The sequence below is a fragment of the Leptinotarsa decemlineata genome, unplaced genomic scaffold (assembly GCF_025532065.1).
Source record: "Leptinotarsa decemlineata unplaced genomic scaffold, Ldec_3_MD MMD2_P_RNA_scaffold_2, whole genome shotgun sequence".
NCBI lineage: Eukaryota > Metazoa > Arthropoda > Insecta > Coleoptera > Chrysomelidae > Leptinotarsa > Leptinotarsa decemlineata.
The window spans coordinates 3,049,446-3,073,772 of record NW_027412529.1 but is presented as its reverse complement, the minus strand read 5'-3'; the positions used below and the strand labels follow the sequence as shown (position 1 = coordinate 3,073,772).

The following is a 24,327-nucleotide window of genomic DNA, read 5'->3' as shown; positions in this document are numbered from 1 at the left end:
CTTCAAATACAAAAACGACAATAGGTAGTTCTTTTTGCATTGTTGGAACCACCACCCTAGCCAAAAGAGAGGAGTCATCTCAACTCTAACGGAACGGGCTCGGAGAATATGTGAACCAGAACATCTGGAGAGGGAACTGAAATACCTTGAAGGGACCTTGAGATCGAATGGATAGAGTGTCTCCGAGATCAGAAAAGCCATGAAACCGAAGAGCACCACGGTTCAAAAAGCAAAAAAGTATCAGATCGTTGCACGTGCATATTTACCGTTTATCCCTAGGGTCACGGACAGAATTGGAAAACTATTGGATAAACACGACATCGAAACAGTTTTCAAACCCACGAGGAAGATACAACAAAGCCTCACGCCGACTAAAGACAAGGGAGAACCATTATCAGCAGCAGGGTCTACTACCGCATAGCGTGCACTTGTGGGAAGGCATATATCGGAATCACCAAACGTACATGGAAACAAGACTGAAAGGACATAAGACGAACTGCAGACTAGGCCAAACGGACAAGTCAGCTGTGGCAGAACACGCACTGTGTGGGGAGATAACAGAATTTTGTTTGAAAACACAGAACTAATTGCCCCCAACCAGGGATATCACAGCCGACTGGTACGGGAGGCAATAGAGATCCATAAAAACACGGAGAATTGTAACAGAAAAGAAGAAGCGGTGAACCTCAATCGAATATGGAACCCCATTTTAAGGAATTCGAGAATAATGAACAGAATGACGACAGGCGGCAAAATTGTTGATGTTCCAGGTTCAAGTACAGGTACAAGTGCAGATACAAATACAACTGATTACCTGACAAGGCATAAATACGCTTTACGAAGCCTTCCCTGATTTGTCGAATTCGACAAATCAGGGAAGCTATCGAAAAGCAAGGCCTCATCAACAAAAGAGATGACTCACTAAACATCCCAAGGATTTGGAAAACAATAATTAAAAACAACCACCAAAGACAACCACAAATTGATAATGAACCATCGCAGGTAGGAGAACCGCCAGAAGCCATTAACAACCCTCAGGTAGAAAAACAGGTAGGAGAACCGCCAAAAGCCATCAACAACCCTCAGGTGAAAAAACAGGTAACAAATCCATACAACTTACGCAAGCGAAACCATATAAAAACACCACAAGAAGAACCTAACATCAGTTACACCTCTCGAAGCGAAGCAGTAACTCGTCTTGATAATGCCATTTGAGATGATGGCGAAACGTCGACTATCGAATAGTACACAACGGATGAACACCCGGAAAAACAACACATCATATATATATATATATATATATATATATATATATACATAAACAAACTTTCCTTTTTTTCTTTCTTCTTCCCTTCTCGTCAAGCCCTAATATATTTAATTTTTATATATTTGGGGCATTGGTGGAAGAGCAGAAACGTGTTACGGTTGTCAGAATGCAAGAGCGTATTTATAAGATAAAAGTAAATTTGACTGATGATTAGTAATTGGCACTAATCACTTTCTTAAAGAGAAAAAAAATGGCATAGAAATTAAAAGAAAAGTAATGTATTGAATTCATATATTTATGCACAGCATCCACCCTGTATAATATTTAAAACAATTCAGTTTCAGTTTTTTAGTGCCTAAAGACAATCAGTATAATTCGACCTTGATAGGGAGAAAAAAAAAGGAAAGGAGAAAAAGGGTTATTTTCTCTTGGGAGAGATGATTTTGGTTATCTTCTCTGGAGCAAGTATTTTGAGCTCATAACATTCTGGATTTGAAGAAACCAAAATATTCAATACCGGAATAACTCACCCACAGCATTGGGGATTTTTATCAAGCCACACAATAACTACAGCCTTCTTATTACCACCTCAAGTCGATATGTTGAACTATATCCTGGAGTATCTCTCGCAAGGCTAGACCACTACACCCCTTATATCTCTAATTACGGTCTTCCGAGGAGCAAGTTATCTGCATGGGAAAGATCACTGTCTGAGGGGTTGAACCGTGCTGCTGGAGACTACCTTTCCATATCCCACGCATGTAAGGTATTTCCTCTGTATGTATTACACCCTCCCGCACGACCTCGAATCAACATTGCGGCACAAATTGGTAATTGTAAAATAAACCAAGCATTTACCACCCCTTAAGTTTAATCATAAGTTGCTTACATCTATATATGTGAACCCAAAAGTATACTTCTGGGCCATAAATCTGTAATCACCATTAGCTTGGCGTCTTTAAAGAAACAATACACTTATCCTCCAAGTGGACTAATATTTACCCATCATCCCTCTCCGCTGAGTTCCGGCAGCCCATAATTCAGTTCCAATGTAACCCGTTTCAATCAACGACTACGGATGTTACAAATGAATGCAAATTCGAGATCTGAGCCAAAAGCCATTTGCACATCGAATACAAAGTGTATTTTGTTCTCTGTGTTGTACATTTTTTGGTTTTCTTGTTATTTTTGATGGGCAATGAATTTATTATTATCAATATTATTAAAAAAGAGGAACCAGGTTGGACAAGAAGTCACACTTTTTCTATATCCTAATTTCAGTTTGTGTCCTCATTCAATATTGAGGGAAGAGTGTTGATGCAGTTCAAGTAAGAATGATAATATTAATTTCTCCAAATATGTACCTGCACAAAGAAGGATGCTGCAAGCAGCATCAAAAACAGTGTGTGTCACCTCTGTTTGGAAAATGATGAAACAGTAGAGCACATAATATTCGCCTGCCTTGCTAGGGACCGAATCACGTTTTTAGAGTTCGGCAGAGCCGTACTGATTACATAATAATAGGTCTTTATTCCTAAAATGATACAATAAATAAATGTGACAATTTACTGAAACGGGAAAGGCTGAAGATCAGTTGGTTGCATCAAAAGATGCAACCTCTGTTTTTCATCTTAGGCCAAAGAAAAAAAACAAACTATATATACATATATACACATGTACACACATTACATATACACATATATGTACACATATATACACATCCATATATATAATGCAAAAAAACGGAAAAAAATCAAAAGAAAAAATAACAAAGATAAATATTCAAAAACTAATTACAAATTGTTGAGTGAAAGTACTAAATATATAATTGACACAATAGTATATTAGACATAATTATAAACGGTTAGAAAAAAGAAAAAAGAAGGTAGTGATGTTACGAACCACCATTCTTATTGACAATGGGTGTACATTAAATTTCGTTAAAATATTTCCGTTTCAATGCTCTTTTGAATTTTTTCAAAGACATCAGTTTAAATTCATCAGAGATTGAGTTGTACACTTGGGCGATCTGGTATGAAAAAGATTTTTTAAATAATTCTGTACGGTGTATAGGGGGTGTTAGTCTTCCCCTGTAACGAATGTTGATATTGTGAACATCTGAACGGTATGACAATTTCTTGTATAAATATTTGGGAGCTTTTTCAATAATAATTTCATGATATAGACAAGCAGCATGTAATGATTGCCGTTTTGCCATATTGAGCCAGTTGGTATCTTTGAGTTTATGTGATATATGTTGGCCACGTTTGATGCTGTGTATTAGACGTAGACAATTCATTTTCATAATGCATGGCCCATAGACTGTGCTTCCAAATTTAAATCTGGATAATACAAGAGATTCACAGAGTATGGTTTCTACTTTTTTGTTGAGACATTGTCTGTTGGTATAAATTTGTTTGATGTTCATATAGGCAATACTGATGCATTTATTGATGTGATGTTTGAATTTCAAGTTTGAATCAAGAATGAAACCTAAATTTTTTGCATGTTCAGTCGGTGCAACCACATCCTTGTCTACAGTTAATTGAAAGCCATTCAGTTTTCTCTTAGCCCCAAAGACCAAAACTGAACTTTTACTAGCATTGAATTGAAGACAATGCTGCGCAGAGGTAGAAATCAATGAGGCTACGTCTTCATTTAGTATCAGCATTGCAGTATTCATGTCCGATGGGTGTAATGAAGGATGTAATTGTATATCATCAGCGTATAGGTTGATTTTGGAGTATTTGACTACGTTCATCTGACCTGAAAGACCACTCACCATACAAACTAATCGGCTTCGTTAAGGAGCTGAGTTTATTTGGTCGAGTATGAATAGGTGTGAGCCACAATAAACCCTTGCGGGTTGCGGTGGAGGGTCGAATAGACCCACTCACTTTGGACCTAACCTAACCTAACCTGCAATTATTCAGGGTTACAAAATTATAATACCTTCGTCAAGTTTGCTCCACTAAATAGATATACAACCCTTCCAAACCATCTCTATGCCACACTTCGCAAATCATGCATATTTCAAAATTATTGCAGTTTGAACACACAAACTCTTTGCACAACTAATTGTTGATTTGATTGAATTGACCTTCAGTGGCGTGTGTCAATTGAGAGCCCGATGCTCTATCACTAACATCAAAATGACTTGTTCAAATAAAACGTTTACTTAAAAATAGACTGGGTTTTGTTGAATATGATAAGGATGTATAATCAACATGCTGCATTCGATTGCTAGGTCTTGCGAAACATATTTGAGTAGGATTTCAGTTGGAGTGAGCAGTGCCGGTTGAAAGGGGGCTTGCTTACTTCAAATTGACTTACTGATATAGTAACGTTTTTACACGAAAGTATAGTCGAAGTAACCTTTATAGTGAATACTTAAAGCTATCGGCATCTCAAAGGCAAAAAAAAACAATACAGAGAAATAATGCCGCTGCGAACTAGTCCACATGGACTGAAGAATTGACGGTTCATATTGGATAATTTTTACTAACCAAGTTTTATGATGATTGGCTGAAGAGTCATAAAATTTAATTTGAAGTCATGTTACGGTGACGGTTAGAATGTGGCGATAAGTATCGCCGTTGTGTCGTCAATGTTCAGGAACGGATCGCCATTTGAGTGTTGAAATTCGATATTGGTTCAGTTATGATTACTTAAAATTTTTGTTATCTGTTTAAAATGTGGCGTCCTTTGGACAAGTACTAATAGTAATAACAATGTGTGATAACAATGCAGACGTTTTTCTGTATAGTGATTCCAATAGCGATAGTGAACAATGCTGCAAATATATATATATATATATATATATATATATATATATATATATATATATATATATATATATACATCGGAAAAGTCTAGGGATATTTTTAAAAATGGCAATAATTTTTTTTAGATCGCTTTAGGGAAAAAAAGTTGACGGGTGATTATTAAACGAATGTAACTTACAACAAAATTTATTAAATGGTCAAAAATACTGAGTGCGCATATAAGCAAAACTAAGAAATAATATGGCTCTTCTTTGGCACCCCGAAAAAAAATCATAATACAAAAAAAATTGGAATCAGTACAAAGTATGGCCTCCACGCTGGTTTATTACGGCCCTACATCTATCGTGCATCGACAAAATGAGATTGTCAATGTCTTGTTGAGGTACATTTGCCATTCAGCGATTAAAAGCTCTCTCAATTGAAACGTTGTGTGAATGTTCCCCATATGTGGAGTAATTCTTCGTTGAAGTATGTCTCATACATGCTCGATGGGATTCAGGTCCGGTGATTGTGCTGGCCATGGCAATATATCAACTCCTTCGTTGGTGAGCCAGTCAGTCACTAGATGCGCGATATGTGGACGAGCATTATCGTGCATTAGGTGGAAGTTTCCACCAACAGCACCAGCAAACGGACGGACGATAGGTAGAAGAATGGTGTCGAGGTACTGTCGAGCTGTGAGGGAGCGATTTGGAAAAACGAGATCGGTTCTGCCGCCGATCATGATTCCGCCCCATAGCATTACTGTACCACCTCTGTATGTGTGGACTTCCTGGACGTGTCTCAAACGTTCATTATTTCCAGGTCGTCTCCACAGTCTTACTCGACGAGAATCTGGATGAAATCCAAATCTGGATTCGTCTGTAAACAAAACTGTGGCCCAATCATTTGCATTCCAGTTTTGATGTTCTTGACACCACTCTAATCTTCTACCGCGATTGCCTCTCGACAAAGGTGGACATCTAAGTGGCCTTCTGTTGTGGAGATCTGCTTCATGCAGTCGATATCTGACAGTATCACGACCAATGGTTACCTGGTGCGTCTGCTGCAACACGTTAACCAACTCAGGTGCTGTGATTGTCGGTTGTCTTCTTGCTGTTAAGACCAAAAATCGGTCTTGAACTGCAGTTGTAGCGCGTCCTCGCCCTGGATGTTGTTCGGCTGGACTGCCAGTTTCACGGAAACGCCGCCACAATCGACTGATAACACTTTGGGAGACCTCCAAACGAAGAGCTACATCATTTTGTCGCATGCCACCTTGAAGAAGCCCTACAGCTCTATTCATCTCAGCCAATGGTAAGTGATGGCGTTCCATGTTAAAGCACAATATTTCCAGTTTAATTACTGAGCAAGAACTGCATAGAATGTACAAACTCGACACTTTCAGATTATTCATTTTAGCCGAAAACCTACAGTTTGTAAAAAACTTGATAAAAGATTAGTTACCGTTTTTGCAGGCTTTGTTCAACCCATAGAAATCTACAGGGTGGTCGAGTGTACCAATTTAATCGAAATTAAACGACCTCATGCATTTATTTTTATGATATTCAGTATGTTATAAAAATATCCCTAGACTTTTCCGATGTGTGTATATATATATGTTAAATCTGAAGTTCTCACGGATAGGACTAAATTGAAATTGAAATTAAAGATAATATCACATACACGGATCAAATACCCGATAAAACCACTTCAGCATATATACAGGGTCCTGCAACAGTGGCGCGGTGTTCCATATCTCTATATAGGAAGCAGATAGGAATCTAATTTTCTATAATATTACCTTATTGCTCGAGCTCGACAAAATAAAAATATTGGCGGTCACACAGGGTGTTCGATTTTTTCTGGGCGGATCCCAACTGTGTCTTTTTAAATGGCAACCTATATTTTTTATCGCTTTTTCGGTTTCTTCATAGAAAATAAAATAAACTTTATGTATATCTGCACTTCGAAAATATTGATGGTTTTCGAGATATCTAGCATGACAGGTTTTTTTTTCCAATATTCGTCACTCAGAATATTTGAAATTATAAAGTGGTGCCAAGTCCAGTTGAAATTTTTTTTTGGTCGAATATTCTACATTGGTAACTCTCTCAAACGATATATCTGAAATCGACCTGTGATATACAGGGTATGAAAAACCGCTTGCCAAATATTGTAAATGAAAATTTGCAAAATCTTCCTTATATTAAATGGAACACCATGTATATTATTGATCCATAAGAAGCGCCAACGAAACCTCTACAAATTTCATTAAGTATTCCCTATGGCTAAGTTCAATAGTTTTTCTTAAATGAGCATTTCTTTCGAAAAATGGTCATTTTTTCAAAGCGAAATCCATTTGACGACTGATAAGAATATACAAAAAATACCCTTTCCTTAAAATATCGCCCATTCCTAAAATTACCTGTTGCTAGATAAACAAGTTGCGAATTACACCACAAAATGGACGTTCTTGAATAGTTACAATAATTTCAAAAATCTCGGAATTTGTGCCATATTCTTTCGGTCTAAAACAACCTTTCAGCGAATGAAATATTTATTGGAAATCAAGTAGTCTGGCAAATGACAGAACAAAATATTTGGCTGCAAATGAATATTGAAATTTTTAGTCAATCGTGAAGTTGAACTGTCGGTATAATTTCATCAGAATGTTGTTATCAAAAAGTGATTTGATTGATATGATTTTCATATTAGGTGAATCAGACAGGAATTGTTTATTGGCAAGTAGAATTTATTCTCAACGGTATCCAGATAGAAGGCATCCAGATGAAAGATCTTTCCGAAAGGTCTTGGGACGATTCGTTGAAACTGGATCTATTAATTATTCCAAACATGAGCGCATCAAGCCAGCTACTAATGAAGATAATGAATTGCAAGTTCTTCTTGCTGTTGAAAAAGATCCTAGTAGGAGTCAACGACAAATTGGGGAAATAGTGGATATAAGTGAGAGATCAGTGCAACGAGTATTGAAGAAACATCGCTTGCATCCATACCACGCTCAGTTACATCAAGAACTACTGTATGCTGATTTCGAGAAAAGAGTGAGATTTTGCAATTGGGCCATGAACAAAATTCGTCGAAACGAATATTTTTTCAATAATATTTTATGGTCGGATGAATCGACATTCCATAAAAATGGATTTGTAAATCGACATAATTACCATTATTATGCGACAGAAAATCCTCACTTATTGAGACAGGTGGATTATCAACATAGGTGGTCGATAAATGTCTGGGGAGGCATCATTGGAGAATATGTAATTGGTCCATACTTTTTTGAGGGACATATGAATGGTGCAATGTATCTCAATTTCTTACGAAATGATTTACCAGGTTTGTTAGACGATATTCCTCTTGACCTCCGCAATAGAATGTGGTTACAACATGATGGTGCACCTGCTCACTATTCGGCAGAAGTGAGAGATCATCTAAATGAAGTATTTCCCAATAAATGGATAGGACGGAATGGGCCTGTACGGTGGCCCGCTAGATCACCAGATTTGACGAAACTAGATTTTTTCTTATGGGGATACATAAAAAATATGGTTTACGTTGAGCCACCAACTTCTCCCGAAAATATGCGACTTAGAATAACGAATGCTTTTCGCAGCATTACACCAGCTGTCTTGCGCAGGGTAGAACAGTCTTTCAAACATAGACTTCAGCTCTGCATTCAAGAAAATGGAAGACATGTTGAACATATTTTATAAAAGTTTCATTATCAACCTTAATTAAACTCTCCCTTTTGTAGTTTTGTAATTTGCCAGTTGACAAATTTGAATATCTAGAACTCAAGCTCTGAATGAATATAATAACATGAAAAAAATAGTTATCTATAATGTTTCTTTCTTTTAACTTGTTTGGTTTGATATTGCACGATTTATGAGTGAAATTCTGCATCCAATGAAAAAATAATTTTCCATTTAGCAAAAAGTGATAGGTACATACATTTATTTCGTTAAAAAATATTTGTTTGGACACCTTCTAATGTACAAAATTGAAACAAGATATCTTTCGTATATTTTTATCAGTCGTCAAATGGATTTCGCTTTGAAAAAATGACCATTTTTCGAAAGAAATGCTCATTTAAGAAAAACTATTGAACTTAGCCATAGGGAATACTTAATGAAATTTGTAGAGGTTTCGTTGGCGCTTCTTATGGATCAATAATATACAGGGTGATCCATTTCATCTAAGGAAGATTTTGCAAATTTTCATTTACAATATTTGGCAAGCGGTTTTTCATACCCTGTATATCACAGGTCGATTTCAGATATATCGTTTGAGAGAGTTACCAATGTAGAATATTCGACCAAAATAAAATTTCAACTGGACTTGGCACCACTTTATAATTTCAAATATTCTGAGTGACGAATATTGGAAAAAAAAACCTGTCATGCTAGATATCTCGAAAACCGTCAATATTTTCGAAGTGCAGATATACATAAAGTTTATTTTATTTTCTATGAAGAAACCGAAAAAGCGATAAAAAATATAGGTTGCCATTTAAAAAGACACAGTTGGGATCCGCCCAGAAAAAATCGAACACCCTGTGTGACCGCCAATATTTTTATTTTGTCGAGCTCGAGCAATAAGGTAATATTATAGAAAATTAGATTCCTATCTGCTTCCTATATAGAGATATGGAACACCGCGCCACTGTTGCAGGACCCTGTATATATATATATATATATATATACAGGTCAACAAATTTCTGAACACGTAACAGCACACCTTGATAATGACAAATGAGATTTTGTCGAAACGTCGGTGAAATTAGAGATAATATCACATACACGGATAAAATACCCGGAAAAACCAGTTCAGCATATTCCTATCCGTGAAAACTTCAGATTTCATATTCAATACCTTAACGGGGAGATGAGGTCAACTAAGAAGAAGAAGAACGCAGGTAAAACTCAACAACGTTTAAATAGTAGGTAGTAGAGGGTTTATGGACCATTCTATTTCTGAACACATAACGAATACCATTTTACCATTATAGTAAGAAGTGAGTTGAGCAAGGTCAACAAATTTCTGAACACGTAACAGCACACCTTGATAATGACAAATGAGATTTTGTCGAAACGTCGGTGAAATTAGAGATAATATCACATACACGGATAAAATACCCGGAAAAACCAGTTCAGCATATTCCTATCCGTGAAAACTTCAGATTTCATATATATATATATATATATATATATATATATATATATATATATATATATATATATATATATATATATATATATATATATATATATATATATATGTGACGCAATGTGATATGGGGTTACCAAAACCTTCAGATGATCATCTAATAAAATCATGAAAAAAAAAAATAAATGACTGTTACAAAAGCAATGAGATTCCTACAACTGAAATCATAAGGAAGAAATCGAATACTTCTGGCCATAACGTGAGCTGCTGCGATAAAACTCTTCAGAATTGGATAAAGAAACTAGGATTTAGATTTAAAATGATAAACAAACGTCAAGCAGTTATGGAAAGTAGAAGAATAACGAAATTGCGAAAAAAAATACTTAAAACAAATAACTAAATATGGACAAGAACAACGGCAAATTTTCTATTTGGACGAAACTTGATATGCCACTCACGACACAGTTACGAAAGGTTGGACTGACGGTTCGAAATGTATACGCCTAACATGCCTGCAAACAAAGGATCGCACCTAATCATTGTGCATTGCTGAGGAAGTGAAGGATGTGTTCCGAATTCTTTGAAATTATGTGGAAAAAAACTTGAGGACTGCAATTCCGATATTTAGTGTCAGATTTTTAGGGAAGAGTTGCTAGCAATATTGCCGGTGAAAGGTAACACACGAGGAGAAAATGTATTCAAGGTCATTGATGAATTTATTACTGGTGTCGCTTTCAACTGGTGGGGCCCCAGCAAAGATTGGCAAAGAAAAAGGTATAGTAAAGAGAATCAGGGCTAAAAACTCAGGTCTAATATCGTATCAGTGCATAATTTAGCAGGCAGCCCTTTCTGGAAAACATAGTGCTACACTGAAAGAAGTGATGGACAGCTTGGTCAAGTTGATTAATTTTATGAGATCTCATTCTGCTCTTCAGCATCGACATTTCAAGGAGTTTCTTTCTGACAGCGTATTCTGACTTACTGCAACACGACAAAATGTTCGTAGGCTAAGTGAAAGTCAAGTTATTGAAAGTTTCTGGGAAAAGGAAAATAATTTCGATAGAACTATTATTATTATAAATTTTAAACAACAATAATATTATAGAATATACAAATGGGTACAAAAAATTACTTATTGATCTAGGTATATGAGGTTGTCAAACATTTATAGCCTACATTTCAGTATGTCGTCCTCCACGTTCAATACAAATTATGGTCCTTCTACTGACATCTGTAACTGCATTTTTAATAAATCGGGGATTTATATTTGCATAGCACTCGCGAATGGTATTTTCCATATGTTGTATGTCAGTAAATGGTCTACTTCGGTACACTTTTTGTTTCAGGTAACCCCACAAGAAAAAGTCTAAAGGCGTCAAGTCGGGTGATCTAGGTGGCCAATAATGTTCCCAGTTATGTCCAATAACTTTGCCTCTGAACATTTGTTGGAGGGACTGTTTTACAGCAACCGTGTGATGTATTGGTGCGCCATCAAGCTGATACCATAGGTCGTATTTAATATATTTAATGGCATATTATCTAAAACGTCACTAATCTCATTATTGAAAAGGTTGAGATAACCGACGAATGATAAATTTTCCCTAGAGAAAAATGGCCCAATTATTTGGTCGTTAAGTATCCCACACCATACATTAGTTTTAAAGGAATACTGATCACCACATTCAACTGTGAAATTGGGATTTTCTTGGGCTCACCATCGGCAATTTTGAGAACCATTTGAAGAGAATGTGCCTCATCTGTCCATAAAATTTTATACGGAAACCTTACATTCTTTTCTCTCTTCTTGAAACCAGAATGAAAACCCCAAACGGATATCAAAATCTCGTTCTTTTAATGTGCTAATAAATTTTGGCTTGTAAGGCCAAAATTTATTCTTTAATAAAATTTTTCTAACACTTTCTTTCTTGTAATCGATATTTTTTATAATATAGGTTATGCTCGTTTGCCCGTGTTCAATAACTTTTAAACAAATGTTAAGTTGGGCCTCCTCATCATATTTACTTGGAGTGTGCTTTTTCTTAAATTGATTTGCTATGGATCCTGTTTCTCTGAATTTCGACATTATCCTGGATACCGTTCATTAAAAATGTTAGCTACTTGCCGGTATGGTGTATTCTCACCACCTATTAAAACTATTTCTATTCTTTCCTGAAGAGACAACATTATTGCAACAATAACTGTTAAAAATTTGACAAGTAAATCAACAACTTGACACTATCATAGCATGCATTTTGTATGTCAAGACCTACTTAAAAATTTTATTCAACGTGATTGAGCATCCTTACCGCCCTAGTCAGTGTTTATAATTAATCTGTAAATACTGAATTTTAAAAATTTAATGTAATTTCAACTCTTGTAATTTTATTAATACTTATTGCAGTTTTTGAGTTGTGTCTGCTCTTTCAAAATTGAAGGTACTGACGATTGTTTAAGAAAATAGCCAAGTGAATGAAACTTTGCACCAGTCATGTTAAAATTTTTATAGCACATCTTTAATTTCTCTCTAAAAATGTCCGTATGAGTAAAAATTTATCAAAAAAGTTAAACTCCATGATGAGTTTGTTATGTATACATGAATTGATGACAATTAACCGAACTTGTTTTCTAAAATAAAGGGATATCGTTAACTTTATCCTAGTTGCATAAAATTTGGCTTATGGATATAAAATTTCCGTAGACACAACTTTTTAAAGTAACTTTTTGTTAAATTCGATCTAGAAATGCACTTTTTCATTTTATTTAAAAAAAAAGTTGAATTTGACAAACACTGCCGAAGTTGAACTTCATTGGAACTTTTCGAAAAAAAAGTCTCCCATATGGTGCGCACTTTAATGGTGACACTGTATAAGGTACCTCTATTTCCGTTTGAAACAAAATGGGAATGGAGGAGCGGACTCCAATTTAGGGGATCGAAGGTTTCACAATGATTTGTGGTTCAAAACTCGTCGCACTAACAAACAATCCTGCCGGTTTTTTGAAATATCACGGTTTTTTTTTCCAGACAGATACGCCTTGCATACATTACCGATCAATTACCGTTGAAGATGCGTCATGAATAAGTTTTTCCTTGTGGAAATGTGGGAAATCACCAAATTAACCGCAGCATAATAATTTCATTTTCTTTATCATCAGTCAGCATGAATATTGAATAAATTCAAGGTTTGTATGGGTTTTCGAGTAATTGTTGTTTTTCTTTTTTACCACTTTTGAATGACAGTCGGAATATCCTCATATGATACTACAAGATTTATTTCCTGCTTTTTTTAGAATCAGCAGACAACATGTGTGTACGAGGTATGTTCAAAAAATAAGGTTAATGTTTAAATTTCGCGGGCTAGGTAAGTTCGATTTGCGATTTTTTTATTTTTCATGTTGGTATACTCGTTTCAAACTTATGTTCACAGTTTCCGCTGTTTATCATGTTTAGTTTGTTGGTGAGAGGCATGGAATTTAGAAGTGTTTTGCGTGTTTGGCGATTTTCTGCTATCGAAATAAATGAGTCAAGGAATTTGCATAAACTTTTGTGTTGAAAAGGAGTTGAGTGCTCAAAAACACTTGAAACTGTTGACAGGGGCATACGGTGATTGTACTCTAGGCCAGAAGAATGTTTACAAGTGGCACATCCTTTTCACAGAAGGTCGAGAAGATATGAATGACGACGCTTGCCCTGAACGCCCTAGCACATCAACATCCGATGGATGTTGACGAAAATTTCAGGCATGAAATGATAGCAGCGAAGTTCGTTTTAAAATTGCTGAATTTCGACCAAAAAAACCATCCCATGAACTTAGCTCAACAATTGTTGACTGACATCAATGGCGATGGAGATTTGCTTGAAAGGTGACGAATCATGGGTATATACCAATGTCCAATCGTCCCAAAGGAAGATACCAGGAGAGCTAAGACCCAAAAAGCACGTCGAGTTCGATTAAATATCAAAGTTTTGCTCACTGATCTTCCAATAAGGAGTATTATATTGAAGTTATACGACGATTGCGAGTGGCAATACGAAGAAAACGTCCGGTATTGTGGCATTTTCATCACTATAATGACCTGTTCATTCATTGCTTGCTCTACCTTTTTTGACAAAAAAGTTACCGTAATCATGCATCACCCACCTCATTCACCAGATTTGACCCCCTGCGACTGTTTCCTGTTTATTGCAATTGTTTTATATGGGATGCCTGAAATTCATTGTCAATTGTTCTAAGTGTCTGACAAAATAGAAATTGATGAATGAATAAATATTTTTTGAGAAAAATCAAAATTCACCTTACTTTCTTAACAGATCTCGTATTTAGGTTTGAATATTTTTTATATAATTGTCCCTCCGGTATAAATCGTTGTTCGGATGATACTACAAAGTTCAATAGAAATAAGTGTGCATTAAAATGAATATTTGTTTTTATTATCGGGCATAACACTCCCGAAAACTATTTTTGAATGGGTAGATGAGGTCACAAAAATCTATTATTGAACAAAAGTCTCTTTTCTTGAAGGAAATGAGAGTTTCTCTATGAATCCATATTCCAGTTCTGTAGAATTCTAAGTTAATTTTTCACATGCAAAATTATAAAATACAACTTACTGATAAAGAGCGCGTTTTGTTAAGTGAAATTTTTCATTGCAATTTTTCAAAAAATCTATTTTTGTACTTATTGTGCACCTAATACCTATTTTTCATCTGAATACATATACACAATTGAATTTTGATGACTATTGAACTTGTTCCATAATAATAACACTTTTCAAAGTATTACCTTCATGAAAGACGTGTTTCGCTACACAGTACCTTCCTCAGTCGTCACGCGTCTTTAGTTCAACTTAACAGTGTGTATAGAATTACTTATTATCATCAAGTGACGGCTTTCGACAGCTGGTCGTGCTGTCATCCTCTAGGCACTATTCTATCTGTCAGATAGATAGACAGATAGTCAGATAGAATAGTGCCTAGAGAATGACAGCATGACCAGCTGTCGAAAGCGCTCGCATATTATCGAGTCATGGAGTCATAGAGCTTCAAATCCTTTTTGTAACTTACATTAATAGTAAAATACTGAAAATAAAGGAAAAATTTCATTCGCTATCGTCCAACCCGTGTTAGGAATCACACGTTTAAAGGTAATACCTCGTTAGTCCTTAGCTCGCACATTGTTCGACTTCTGAGGGTTGTCTTTCGTAGGAGTGCGACAGCTGGTTAATGGAATAACAGATTTTAAACAGATTTATTTTAAACAGATTACCATAGCAGCGAAATAATGACTGACAGCTATTTGTTGACACTTTGATTTTTGCATCTTTGCATGGTTTTGGTTCGCAATTATCGCAATAAACTATGTGAAAAGCAGCAGCGATAGTGAGTTTCAAAATGTGCCTCACGAAATTTCCAATGCAGCAGCTGCTGCTATAGCACAATTATTGCCGGAAAAATCAAAAGTGCGGGTACAACAACGTTTATGATTTGTTCTAGAACTGTCAAATTATCTTTCTTGTGGAGCATGTATGTCAAAAAGTTCCATTTTAGGGAACATAGTCGCGTCGCGTCTACTGTAAGACGACAGGGGTGATGTGCGGGGGTAGAGGGGCGGTCTAAGCAATGAAGCGCCATCGCCGAGAACGCGGACAGATGCGTGAGGGCAGACGTCGTTGATAGTTGTGTTTGTTTTGCGAATTTCTTTATAGGTAACATAATTCGATTCTCGAAGCTATTCATCACTCAGTGCAGTTGGATTATTTTTTCAGTTACTGTATTTTGAAAGTAAAAATATAAATAACTAGCCGTTGCCCGTTCTTATATTGACGTACAGCTGATGCTACTGAAAGTAGAATCTTAAAATATGCAGGTAGGTTCCTTGTACAGCATAAATGAGCATTGAGAAAGGAAATCAGGAATTTCCACCCGCAAGGGGGGAAATTAGGGGTTCAAAAATTGTATTGAATTTCCTCAGTTTTGAAGTTGGAAACCTGAAGTTTTGAGTTGATGAAAAAATATTGTAGGTATTTGTTTAAAATGGTCTGTCATGAAACTTAATGTGACAAATCAAATTCTACGCAGGTAAAAACGCGGTACCCATTATATAAAACTTCCCACATAAAAATAATGATAAGACCTCGTAATCCCATACATGCCACACAAAAAAACTGCTAACGTTCGGTAACTATTTACTTTTTATGTCATTTGAATTGACTTCGTATATACTGAACCTATCTTCTGTCTGAATTTCTATATTTATCACAAACAAAAATAAAATGTTTGAAATTTTATTCTACAGAGAAATATAATGAATAAATGTATCTCATTGATTTGATGTTCTACACGGTTGCCGCAAAAATAGTGTGAACTTCCGAAAACAGTTTTTTGGACTCGCCGCCAATGGCTCGTCCTAAAATTTTGTCAAATCTCAAAAAAAATAAGTTTTTTCCGGACTTGCTACGTAAATTACTATTGTGACTGACATTCCTATAAAGAAGTTCACTTTTATCATCCAACTCAAACAGTTATCATCTTGGTTTCAAATTTACTTTCCAAGCTGACGATACTGAAAGGCTAATAAAAGGAAAGTTTATCCTGATTTTTTGAAAAATTCGCATTTTTCGAATTTGAGAATGAAATATGGAACATTCGGAGAAATTGTGTTTTGTATAGCTCGTACACACAAAACGCTATTTTTTTTTCAATCATACTCAGTTTTAGAAGTGACTTGGTAGAGTACAAAAATAATAGAAACAGTTCTAATCGACTTCAAGGAAGTCGTATCTGTCGACGTAAATATAGTCGGCCGTGTATTTTTTATTATGAAGTTTCTTATCATTTACAGTCACATAAATAAAGGTGGCGAACCTATAAACCAATTGGAATAAAAATATTTCGCAAAGCAATCTAATGCAGATTACTCTAGAGATTACTCTGGCTGACACTGGAAGTCACAGCATTTTGGAAATGACCTCTGATATTATGCCTCCAACTGTCAACTATGAACTGTCTTATACATTACTTTTTCCGAGTAGAGAGGATTGGAGCCCCCGAGAGAAGGAAATATCAAGAGCAGGTAGTTGTTGGTTCATGATGGATCAAAACTTCGGGCTCTGGTGCAGGTGTTTTCAGTTGCAGACCCAGGACAAATATATCAACCTGCCTAGGGAACTATGCGATTGTATTTCAAGCGGCGTTGGAAGGTCTTGGCTCCTACCGAGCAACGTGTTAGTTGATAGCAAATTGCTAAAAACGACTCTCCTCGATAGGAAGACTTAACAAATTGTCTCTAGTCTGGATTTCTGGCTTTACTGGCCTGGGAGGCAATGATGCTGTTGCTTCCCTTGCAAAGGAAGGTGCTGCAAGTAGCTTCATCGGACCAGAACCAAACAATATCGAATAATTCTCACTTATTCTATGGTCGTTCTCTATGGCATGTTGAGCGAGACTAGATTTCTTCGGTCTATGAAAACGAACATGCGAAACATGTTTCTTGTAGCGAGATAATATAGTCCGTTTGGTTTGACCAACATATTTTTTACCACACCTACATACGGAATTTCAGCCCTCGAAAATATAGCGGTACAGTGATGAAAAGGTAAATAATTTCTGAACGCACCTTTTTCTCCGCAACTGGTGCCCCAGTTGAAATAATTTTAATATGTGAACGCTCCCCAGTTGGAATATCTGCAAATCCCCTCCTAGTGCTCATCTAAAAGCTAAGGACCACCTTCCAAGGACTTATCAGTACGAAGAAACATTGATGAATGCCTGTTAGGTGAGTGACTTTCGCATTCATAAATGAAGGCGTCCTCCTTGGGTCTGTTCCAGGATCGATTTTGGTTCTGTTAATAGCATTTCCTTCACTGTCAGATTCGTTGAAACATTGAAGGGAGTGCCACAAGGATCTATCCTTGGGCCCTTGCTTTTTATCCGTCCGTGAAAAAATGCAATATACATCACTATGCAGACGACACGCAGTTATATTTCTCTTTTTCGCCAGGCGAGTCTATATCTGCTCTGTCGCATATTAATAACGATCTCCAAGCCATCTTTGACATTTCTACTGCCCATAAGCTCAAGCTCAATTCAGACAAATCCGCAATAATGATGTTCGGAACTAAGAAGAACAGAGAGCTCACCAACTCTACCTTTCAAGTTCGCATCGAAAACGATATAGGTACTTCCCTCCGTGGACGAGATAAAAAATTTAGGATTGTGGTTTGATCTGGATCTCCGCTTTACTAAACATGTCAGCTATCTGAACCAATCTTCTTATAACGTTCTCAGACAACTTTTTCCTAATCGTGATTTGCTCAACACAAACTTAAAACTCAGACTATGCGAGTCTCTGATTATGTCAAAAATTTTCTATTGCGACAGTATTTATGGACCTGCTTTGAAACAATCGGATGCTCTCCGACTACAGCGTATTCAGAATAGCTGTCTACGTTTCTCGTTTGGTATTCGGAAATATGACCATATATCCCCAGCAATGCAAGAATCAGGATGGTTAAATGTTGGGAAACTTAGAACTCTACACCTTCTTACCAACACACATAAAGTTTTGATAACTCGACAACCTGATTACTTACTGAAGAAGCTTAAAACATTCTCTACGATTAATAGCTTTACTACAAGGAACAGTTCAGTTCTAGTCATCCCCAAACACAAATCTTCCATCTTCACCCGCTGCTTCTCGTATAATGCACCCAAATATTATAATCAACTACCCTGCGAATTTCGATCATACACCATCGTAAACTTTAATAAAAAAAGACTGAAGACTTATTTATCTCATTAGCCTCTTGCCCGTTCCCGACCTTGGCATTTCTAAAATGAATTTTCTAAAGTAAAGCAATAACTAAAATTTTTTTATATTGTTAACTCGACTTGGGTTCATATTATTTATCTATAGTTTCTCCCAGGTTGAGTTGAAAAACAGCCTTGGCTGGTACTCCGCCTATTCACCATATACTGGAAGTTTTTTTTTCTTTGTTTTTGTTATTGTTCCTGTATTCTGTTTTATTTTATTTTTGTCTATTCCATTTGTATTTTTATGGTGAATAAAGACGTATTATTATTATTATTATTAGTAGGTTCAAATAAACTTGAGGATTATTTGAATCAAGGTTGTACACCTGTAGGTTGATGTCCTACTGTTAGGTTAAGTTAGGTCCAAAGTGAGTGGGTCTATTCGACCCTCCACCGCAACCCACAAGGGTTTATTGTGGCGCACACCTATTCACATTCGAGCAAATAAACTCAGCTTCTTAACGAAGCCGATGAGTTTGTATGGTGAGTGGTCTTTCAGGTCAGATGGTAAGAGTACAGCTCTGCCGAACTCTAAAACCTGATTCAATCCCCAGCGGGGCAGGCACAAAGTATGTGCTTTGCTGTTTCATCATTTTCCACATAGAGGCGACACACACTGTCTTCCGACAGTCCGAGTCTCTGCATATGATGATTCAGACGACAGTGACCTATAAGGAGGCCTGTTAGACATTGTGGTTCATCCCTACTGTAGTCCAACCACTGTTTAGTATGAAGCTTCGAAGTGTGAATAAACGCCTTGGAGTTGGCCAATTCTGGAAGATTTTGCCAACCAGGTGTTCAATCTTTGTTTAGCAAAGCCTAAAGCGATGCCAATGACAGGTTATGATCCGATGAAGGTGCTTGCAGTACCCACCTCTGCAAGGGAACCAGCAGAATCATCGCCTTCCAGGCCAGAATGACCAGGAATCCAGACCAAAGATCATCTGTTGAGTGTTCCTATCGGGGAGAGTTGTTTTTGGCAATCTGCTACCAATTTAGACGTTGCTCGGTAGGAGCCAAGAGCATTCAACGCCTTTGGCTGTCCGAGAATATTTTTATTGACTTGTGTACGAGGTTGTATTATTTCAATCTCTCCGCACATAATTCAATAGCGTAAATTTCCGCTTGAAATACAGTCGCATAGGTTCCTAGACAGTTTAATGTCTCTGTCCTGGGTCTGCGACAGAAAACACCTGCACCAGAACCGGAAGGTGTTTTTGATCCATCTGTGAAGCAACAATTATCTACTCTTAATATTTCCTTTACCCGGAGGATTCAGTTTTCTCTACTCGGGAACAGCACTTTATAAGGCAGTTCGTAGTTGAAAGTTGGAGGCATAAATTCAGAGGTCATTTCCAGAATGCTGTGACTTTCAGTGTCAACAGTTATTTAGGTACTTTATTAATGAATGAACAGGTGAAAAAATTGAATAACAAACAAATCTTTAATTAATAACAAATTATATCAAAATATAGCTCTCATGAACTCCTAAAACTTTTGTATGAAACATTTTTGTGTATCTCCTTCAACAAACCAGATATTGCCTGTCACATAAAATGTGGGACACCCGGTATATAACTTTTCTATATAAATATCAAGGATTTTTTAATTTTAGTATTTTATAGTAAAAAGTAAGAGCGTGAAATTTGCGTCTGTTATACATACTCAACTATCCCACGTCCTTCAGCTTATGGGAAATTCTGTCTCTCCTCCTAATGTAATACATCATTCGAGGACAACAATTTTGAACTTTTTGGATTCAACGTATGTCACTACAATCTATACATGAACGTTACACAATGTCACAGTGATTGTAATGGGAAAATATCATAGTATCGCTCAACATTTTCTTCAATTCCAAACTCAAATACAATCTCTGCTGATATACCAACTTCAACGACGTTGAAGGCCTTTCGAAGGCCTTTCGAAGTTTTTCCGTAACATGTGCTTTGAAACGTAATTTAAAATCTGTGAGTAAACCTTGCAGCTGTCTCTGAAAGTCAACATATCAGTCCCTAAGATTATCTGCATTTCACTCAAAGCTTCATATTTCTGAGTATTGCTACCAAATAATACAGCAGACGATTTATTAGAATTTATAGATAAAAGATGATCATGAGAAAGATCAAGGAGGATTTCTAAATCACGATTGATTTTTATAGTAGCTTCCCTCATATTTTTCATTTCAAATGCACAATAAATTTGCGTGTCATTAGCAAACATGTGGTAATTGCAATATGTTAGATAATTATGAAAATTGGAGGTATACAATGTATATAAAAGTGATCCCAATACACTACCTTGTGGAACCCCTTGGTGAACCACTATGCTATTCGATTTTTGTTTTCTATTTTAACGTACTGAGTTCGGTTTGATAGATGTGATTATCAAAAATTCATCAGATCAACTTCGTTTGGTACCCTCATTATCAAATAGGATTGTTTGGCCAGATTCATATATATCCCTATAGTCATAGGGTTAATTTAGTAATTTTCTGATGATGCTAACTTGGTTAGCGGAACGCACGTTAAAAGACAATTATTTTGGTATGGAAAGAGTTTTCAATAGATGCAGAATGCAGTGTCAATCAACAGTCTGTTGCACTCTGCATTAAATTGATTTGTGCAGATGGCAATGTGCACAAGTCTATATGCAGTCCATCTAGAAGGATCTCCATGTCCGCTGATGGTGTGGTACTGATGACATCACTGATGTCCAGGAGTGTCTGTCTCTGTAAGCCAAAGAGCTTCGCTTGGGCCATTTTCTGTAAAGCCTTCGACACCAGGCGATTGCACCATAAGTGGTCATTGGTCTAAAAATCATCACAATAATCCAATGGATTTCTTTGGGACCTAAACCCCAAGTTTTACCACGAATCCTTCGATATGTCCATAGGGACAGTCTGGCTTTGTGTATAACTTCTTACAAGTGAGCATCTTTAGTGAGTTTTTTACCAACGACAATGCCAAGCCTTTTCACATCTGTTCCAAATGGAATGACCACACCATTGAGGGAAAGTGGCGTTGGATCGTCCAATTTTCTCCTCCTGGTGAAGGGGATTATCACAGTTTTGTTGGGATTGACATGTGCTTCCTCAGGCACCAACTGTGAACAACGTCCATCGTGCTCTGGAGGATATCACAAGCTACCTTTTCCCACGCAGACCTTGCCAATATGACAAGTTCATCTGCACAAGCTTGTAGATCTATTTTTCTTCTGTTGAGGTGATCAAGCAGGCTGTCTATCAGGAGCGATCACAGAAGGGAAAATATCGAGGGCAACCTCTAGTGACCCTGAACCTAATCCTGCTGTAGTTTTGATAGGTATTCTTCACTTCAACACTATTGGATTTCATAAGCATCAGATGCAAAACCTCGGATATACAATTCAAATGAGAATTTTTAATGAGCTTCCAAAATAAGTGAGTTGATTTGGATTTTAAAAACGTTTCTGAAGTCTTACTCAATCAATAATAATGAATTATTTGCTCGTTGGTAATATTTATAGTTGACTATTCCTATACTTAATTGACGTTTTTGAGAAAAAGAATGTATTATTATTATTATAATCTCTTATCTCTTGATTATAAATTCCAAAGAACGTTACCTTCGCATACCACTCGAACATGGGAACCACAAATCTGTCAAAAATAAACCAACTCACACTTGCGAGCAATACCTAATCCAGTTCAATTGAGGCACATTGAAAGACGCGTTCGTACTAAAAAATCAGCACTAGCTCCGTTCGCCACCAGCCATTTAGTATGGTGTTAATTTGACTAACTCGATTCCATCTGAATCAGCGTTTCCCGCTGGCCTTGGTATACCCATTATATGTCCCACTATAATCATTGTAATCTTATCAACGGTTCAAAATACTCAGATACGTAAAAATGTTTACTTATCTTCTTGACTTCGTCTATTACTATCGAAAGGGCAGATTAACTTGTCTGAGAATCTCTGATAAACCTGTCGTTATTAATAATAATAAAAATAATAATAATAATAATTTGTTAGTTATTTAGATTATGTCTAGCGTAATATAGAACATGTCAGTATAGTACAGTATTAGTTCGAAAAAATATGTATAAGATAAATTAATATTAAAAACATTTTACACAAATTGAAGTCAGTATCATTAATACAGGGTGTAACTGAATAAGCGTAAAACATTTAAGGAGGTAATCCTCATCCAAGAAAAGATAGAATCTTTCATATAAAGAAACTTCATTGGAGCATCCGTTGTTAAGATACAGCCCCTTAAATTGAGTACATAAAATTTGTATGACAATTTTTTCACAAGCACTGAAGAAGTTACAATATTGAAATTGACCTGACGTTTTGTACTACCAAAAAGACACTTAGCCAGTAATTTATTTGGTTTACCCCATGGTTGTAAGGGGTGGAAAACACAACCCCTAAAATTTATTTCCAATGTAACTTTTTGTCTTATCATTTGTTTACCATTTAAAAATTTATTTCCGATAGCCTGTTTCATTGTAAACAAAAAATGTCTGTTGGGTTTTTGCCCAAAATAAACCAGTTCGCAGCAAAAAAACATTTTACGAACAACTACAGAGATACATCGTCATTAATGCGAACTGGATTTATTGTTATTGAGAGAATAAATGGAAATTAAACTGAACCTAGGCCTCTAAAAATCGCATTTAATTCGGCTGAGAAGGCGAATGATATAATATACAATAACAAAAATATAAAATCCATAGATAAATTCAAAAACATATTCATTACCTTTGACAAAACTCCGTACCAAATGAAACAGTATCAAGATATGAAGAAACAGTTAACTGACCGCATGTTGGTTGGTTTCACCTCAGCTAGAAATCCCCATTGAGATATGCAACCTCCTGCTGCCGGTTAAGATGTGCATCCGTAGCTGATGTCCTGGAATGCAAATGGAATAACGAGACAAGTGTGCCGTCGTCAGTAAACCAATATATATTGGATTCTTTGTTTTCTCCAATAAGTCGTTGATATGAGGTGGGATCAATTCAATAGCGTAAATTTCCGCTTGAACTATAGTCGCATAGGTTTCTAATCAGGTTGATATCTCTATCCAGGGTCTGTGACTAACCAGTACCAGAACCGATCCATTTTGATCCATCTGTGAATCAACAGCTATCTATTCTTAATATTTCCTTCTCCCAGAGGATCTAGTCCTCTACTCGGGAACAGTACTTTATAAGGCAGTTCGTAGTTGACAGTTGAAGGCATGAAGTCAGAGGTCATTTCCAGAATGCTGTGACTTCCAGTGTCAACCAACAGTCTGTGGCACTCGGC

General features: G+C 36.4%; 1 protein-coding gene across 3 annotated transcripts in view; it reads right to left on the bottom strand.

Annotated features, from left to right (window-relative positions):
• The window catches only part of LOC111511298 (cGMP-dependent protein kinase, isozyme 1), a 75,323-nt gene extending 52,503 nt beyond the window's left edge, over positions 1 to 22,820 (bottom strand). Inside the window, exon 1 of one of the 3 annotated variants that reach the window (XM_074181492.1) lies at positions 22,634 to 22,820. The gene's annotated coding sequence lies outside the window, so the exon portion shown is untranslated. Of the gene's footprint in view, positions 1 to 4,219; positions 4,395 to 22,633 lie in introns of those variants that run through there. The other 2 variants (XM_074181505.1, XM_023167312.2) reach the window with 2 other exon arrangements.
• Positions 22,821 to 24,327: the final 1,507 nt, after the last annotated feature.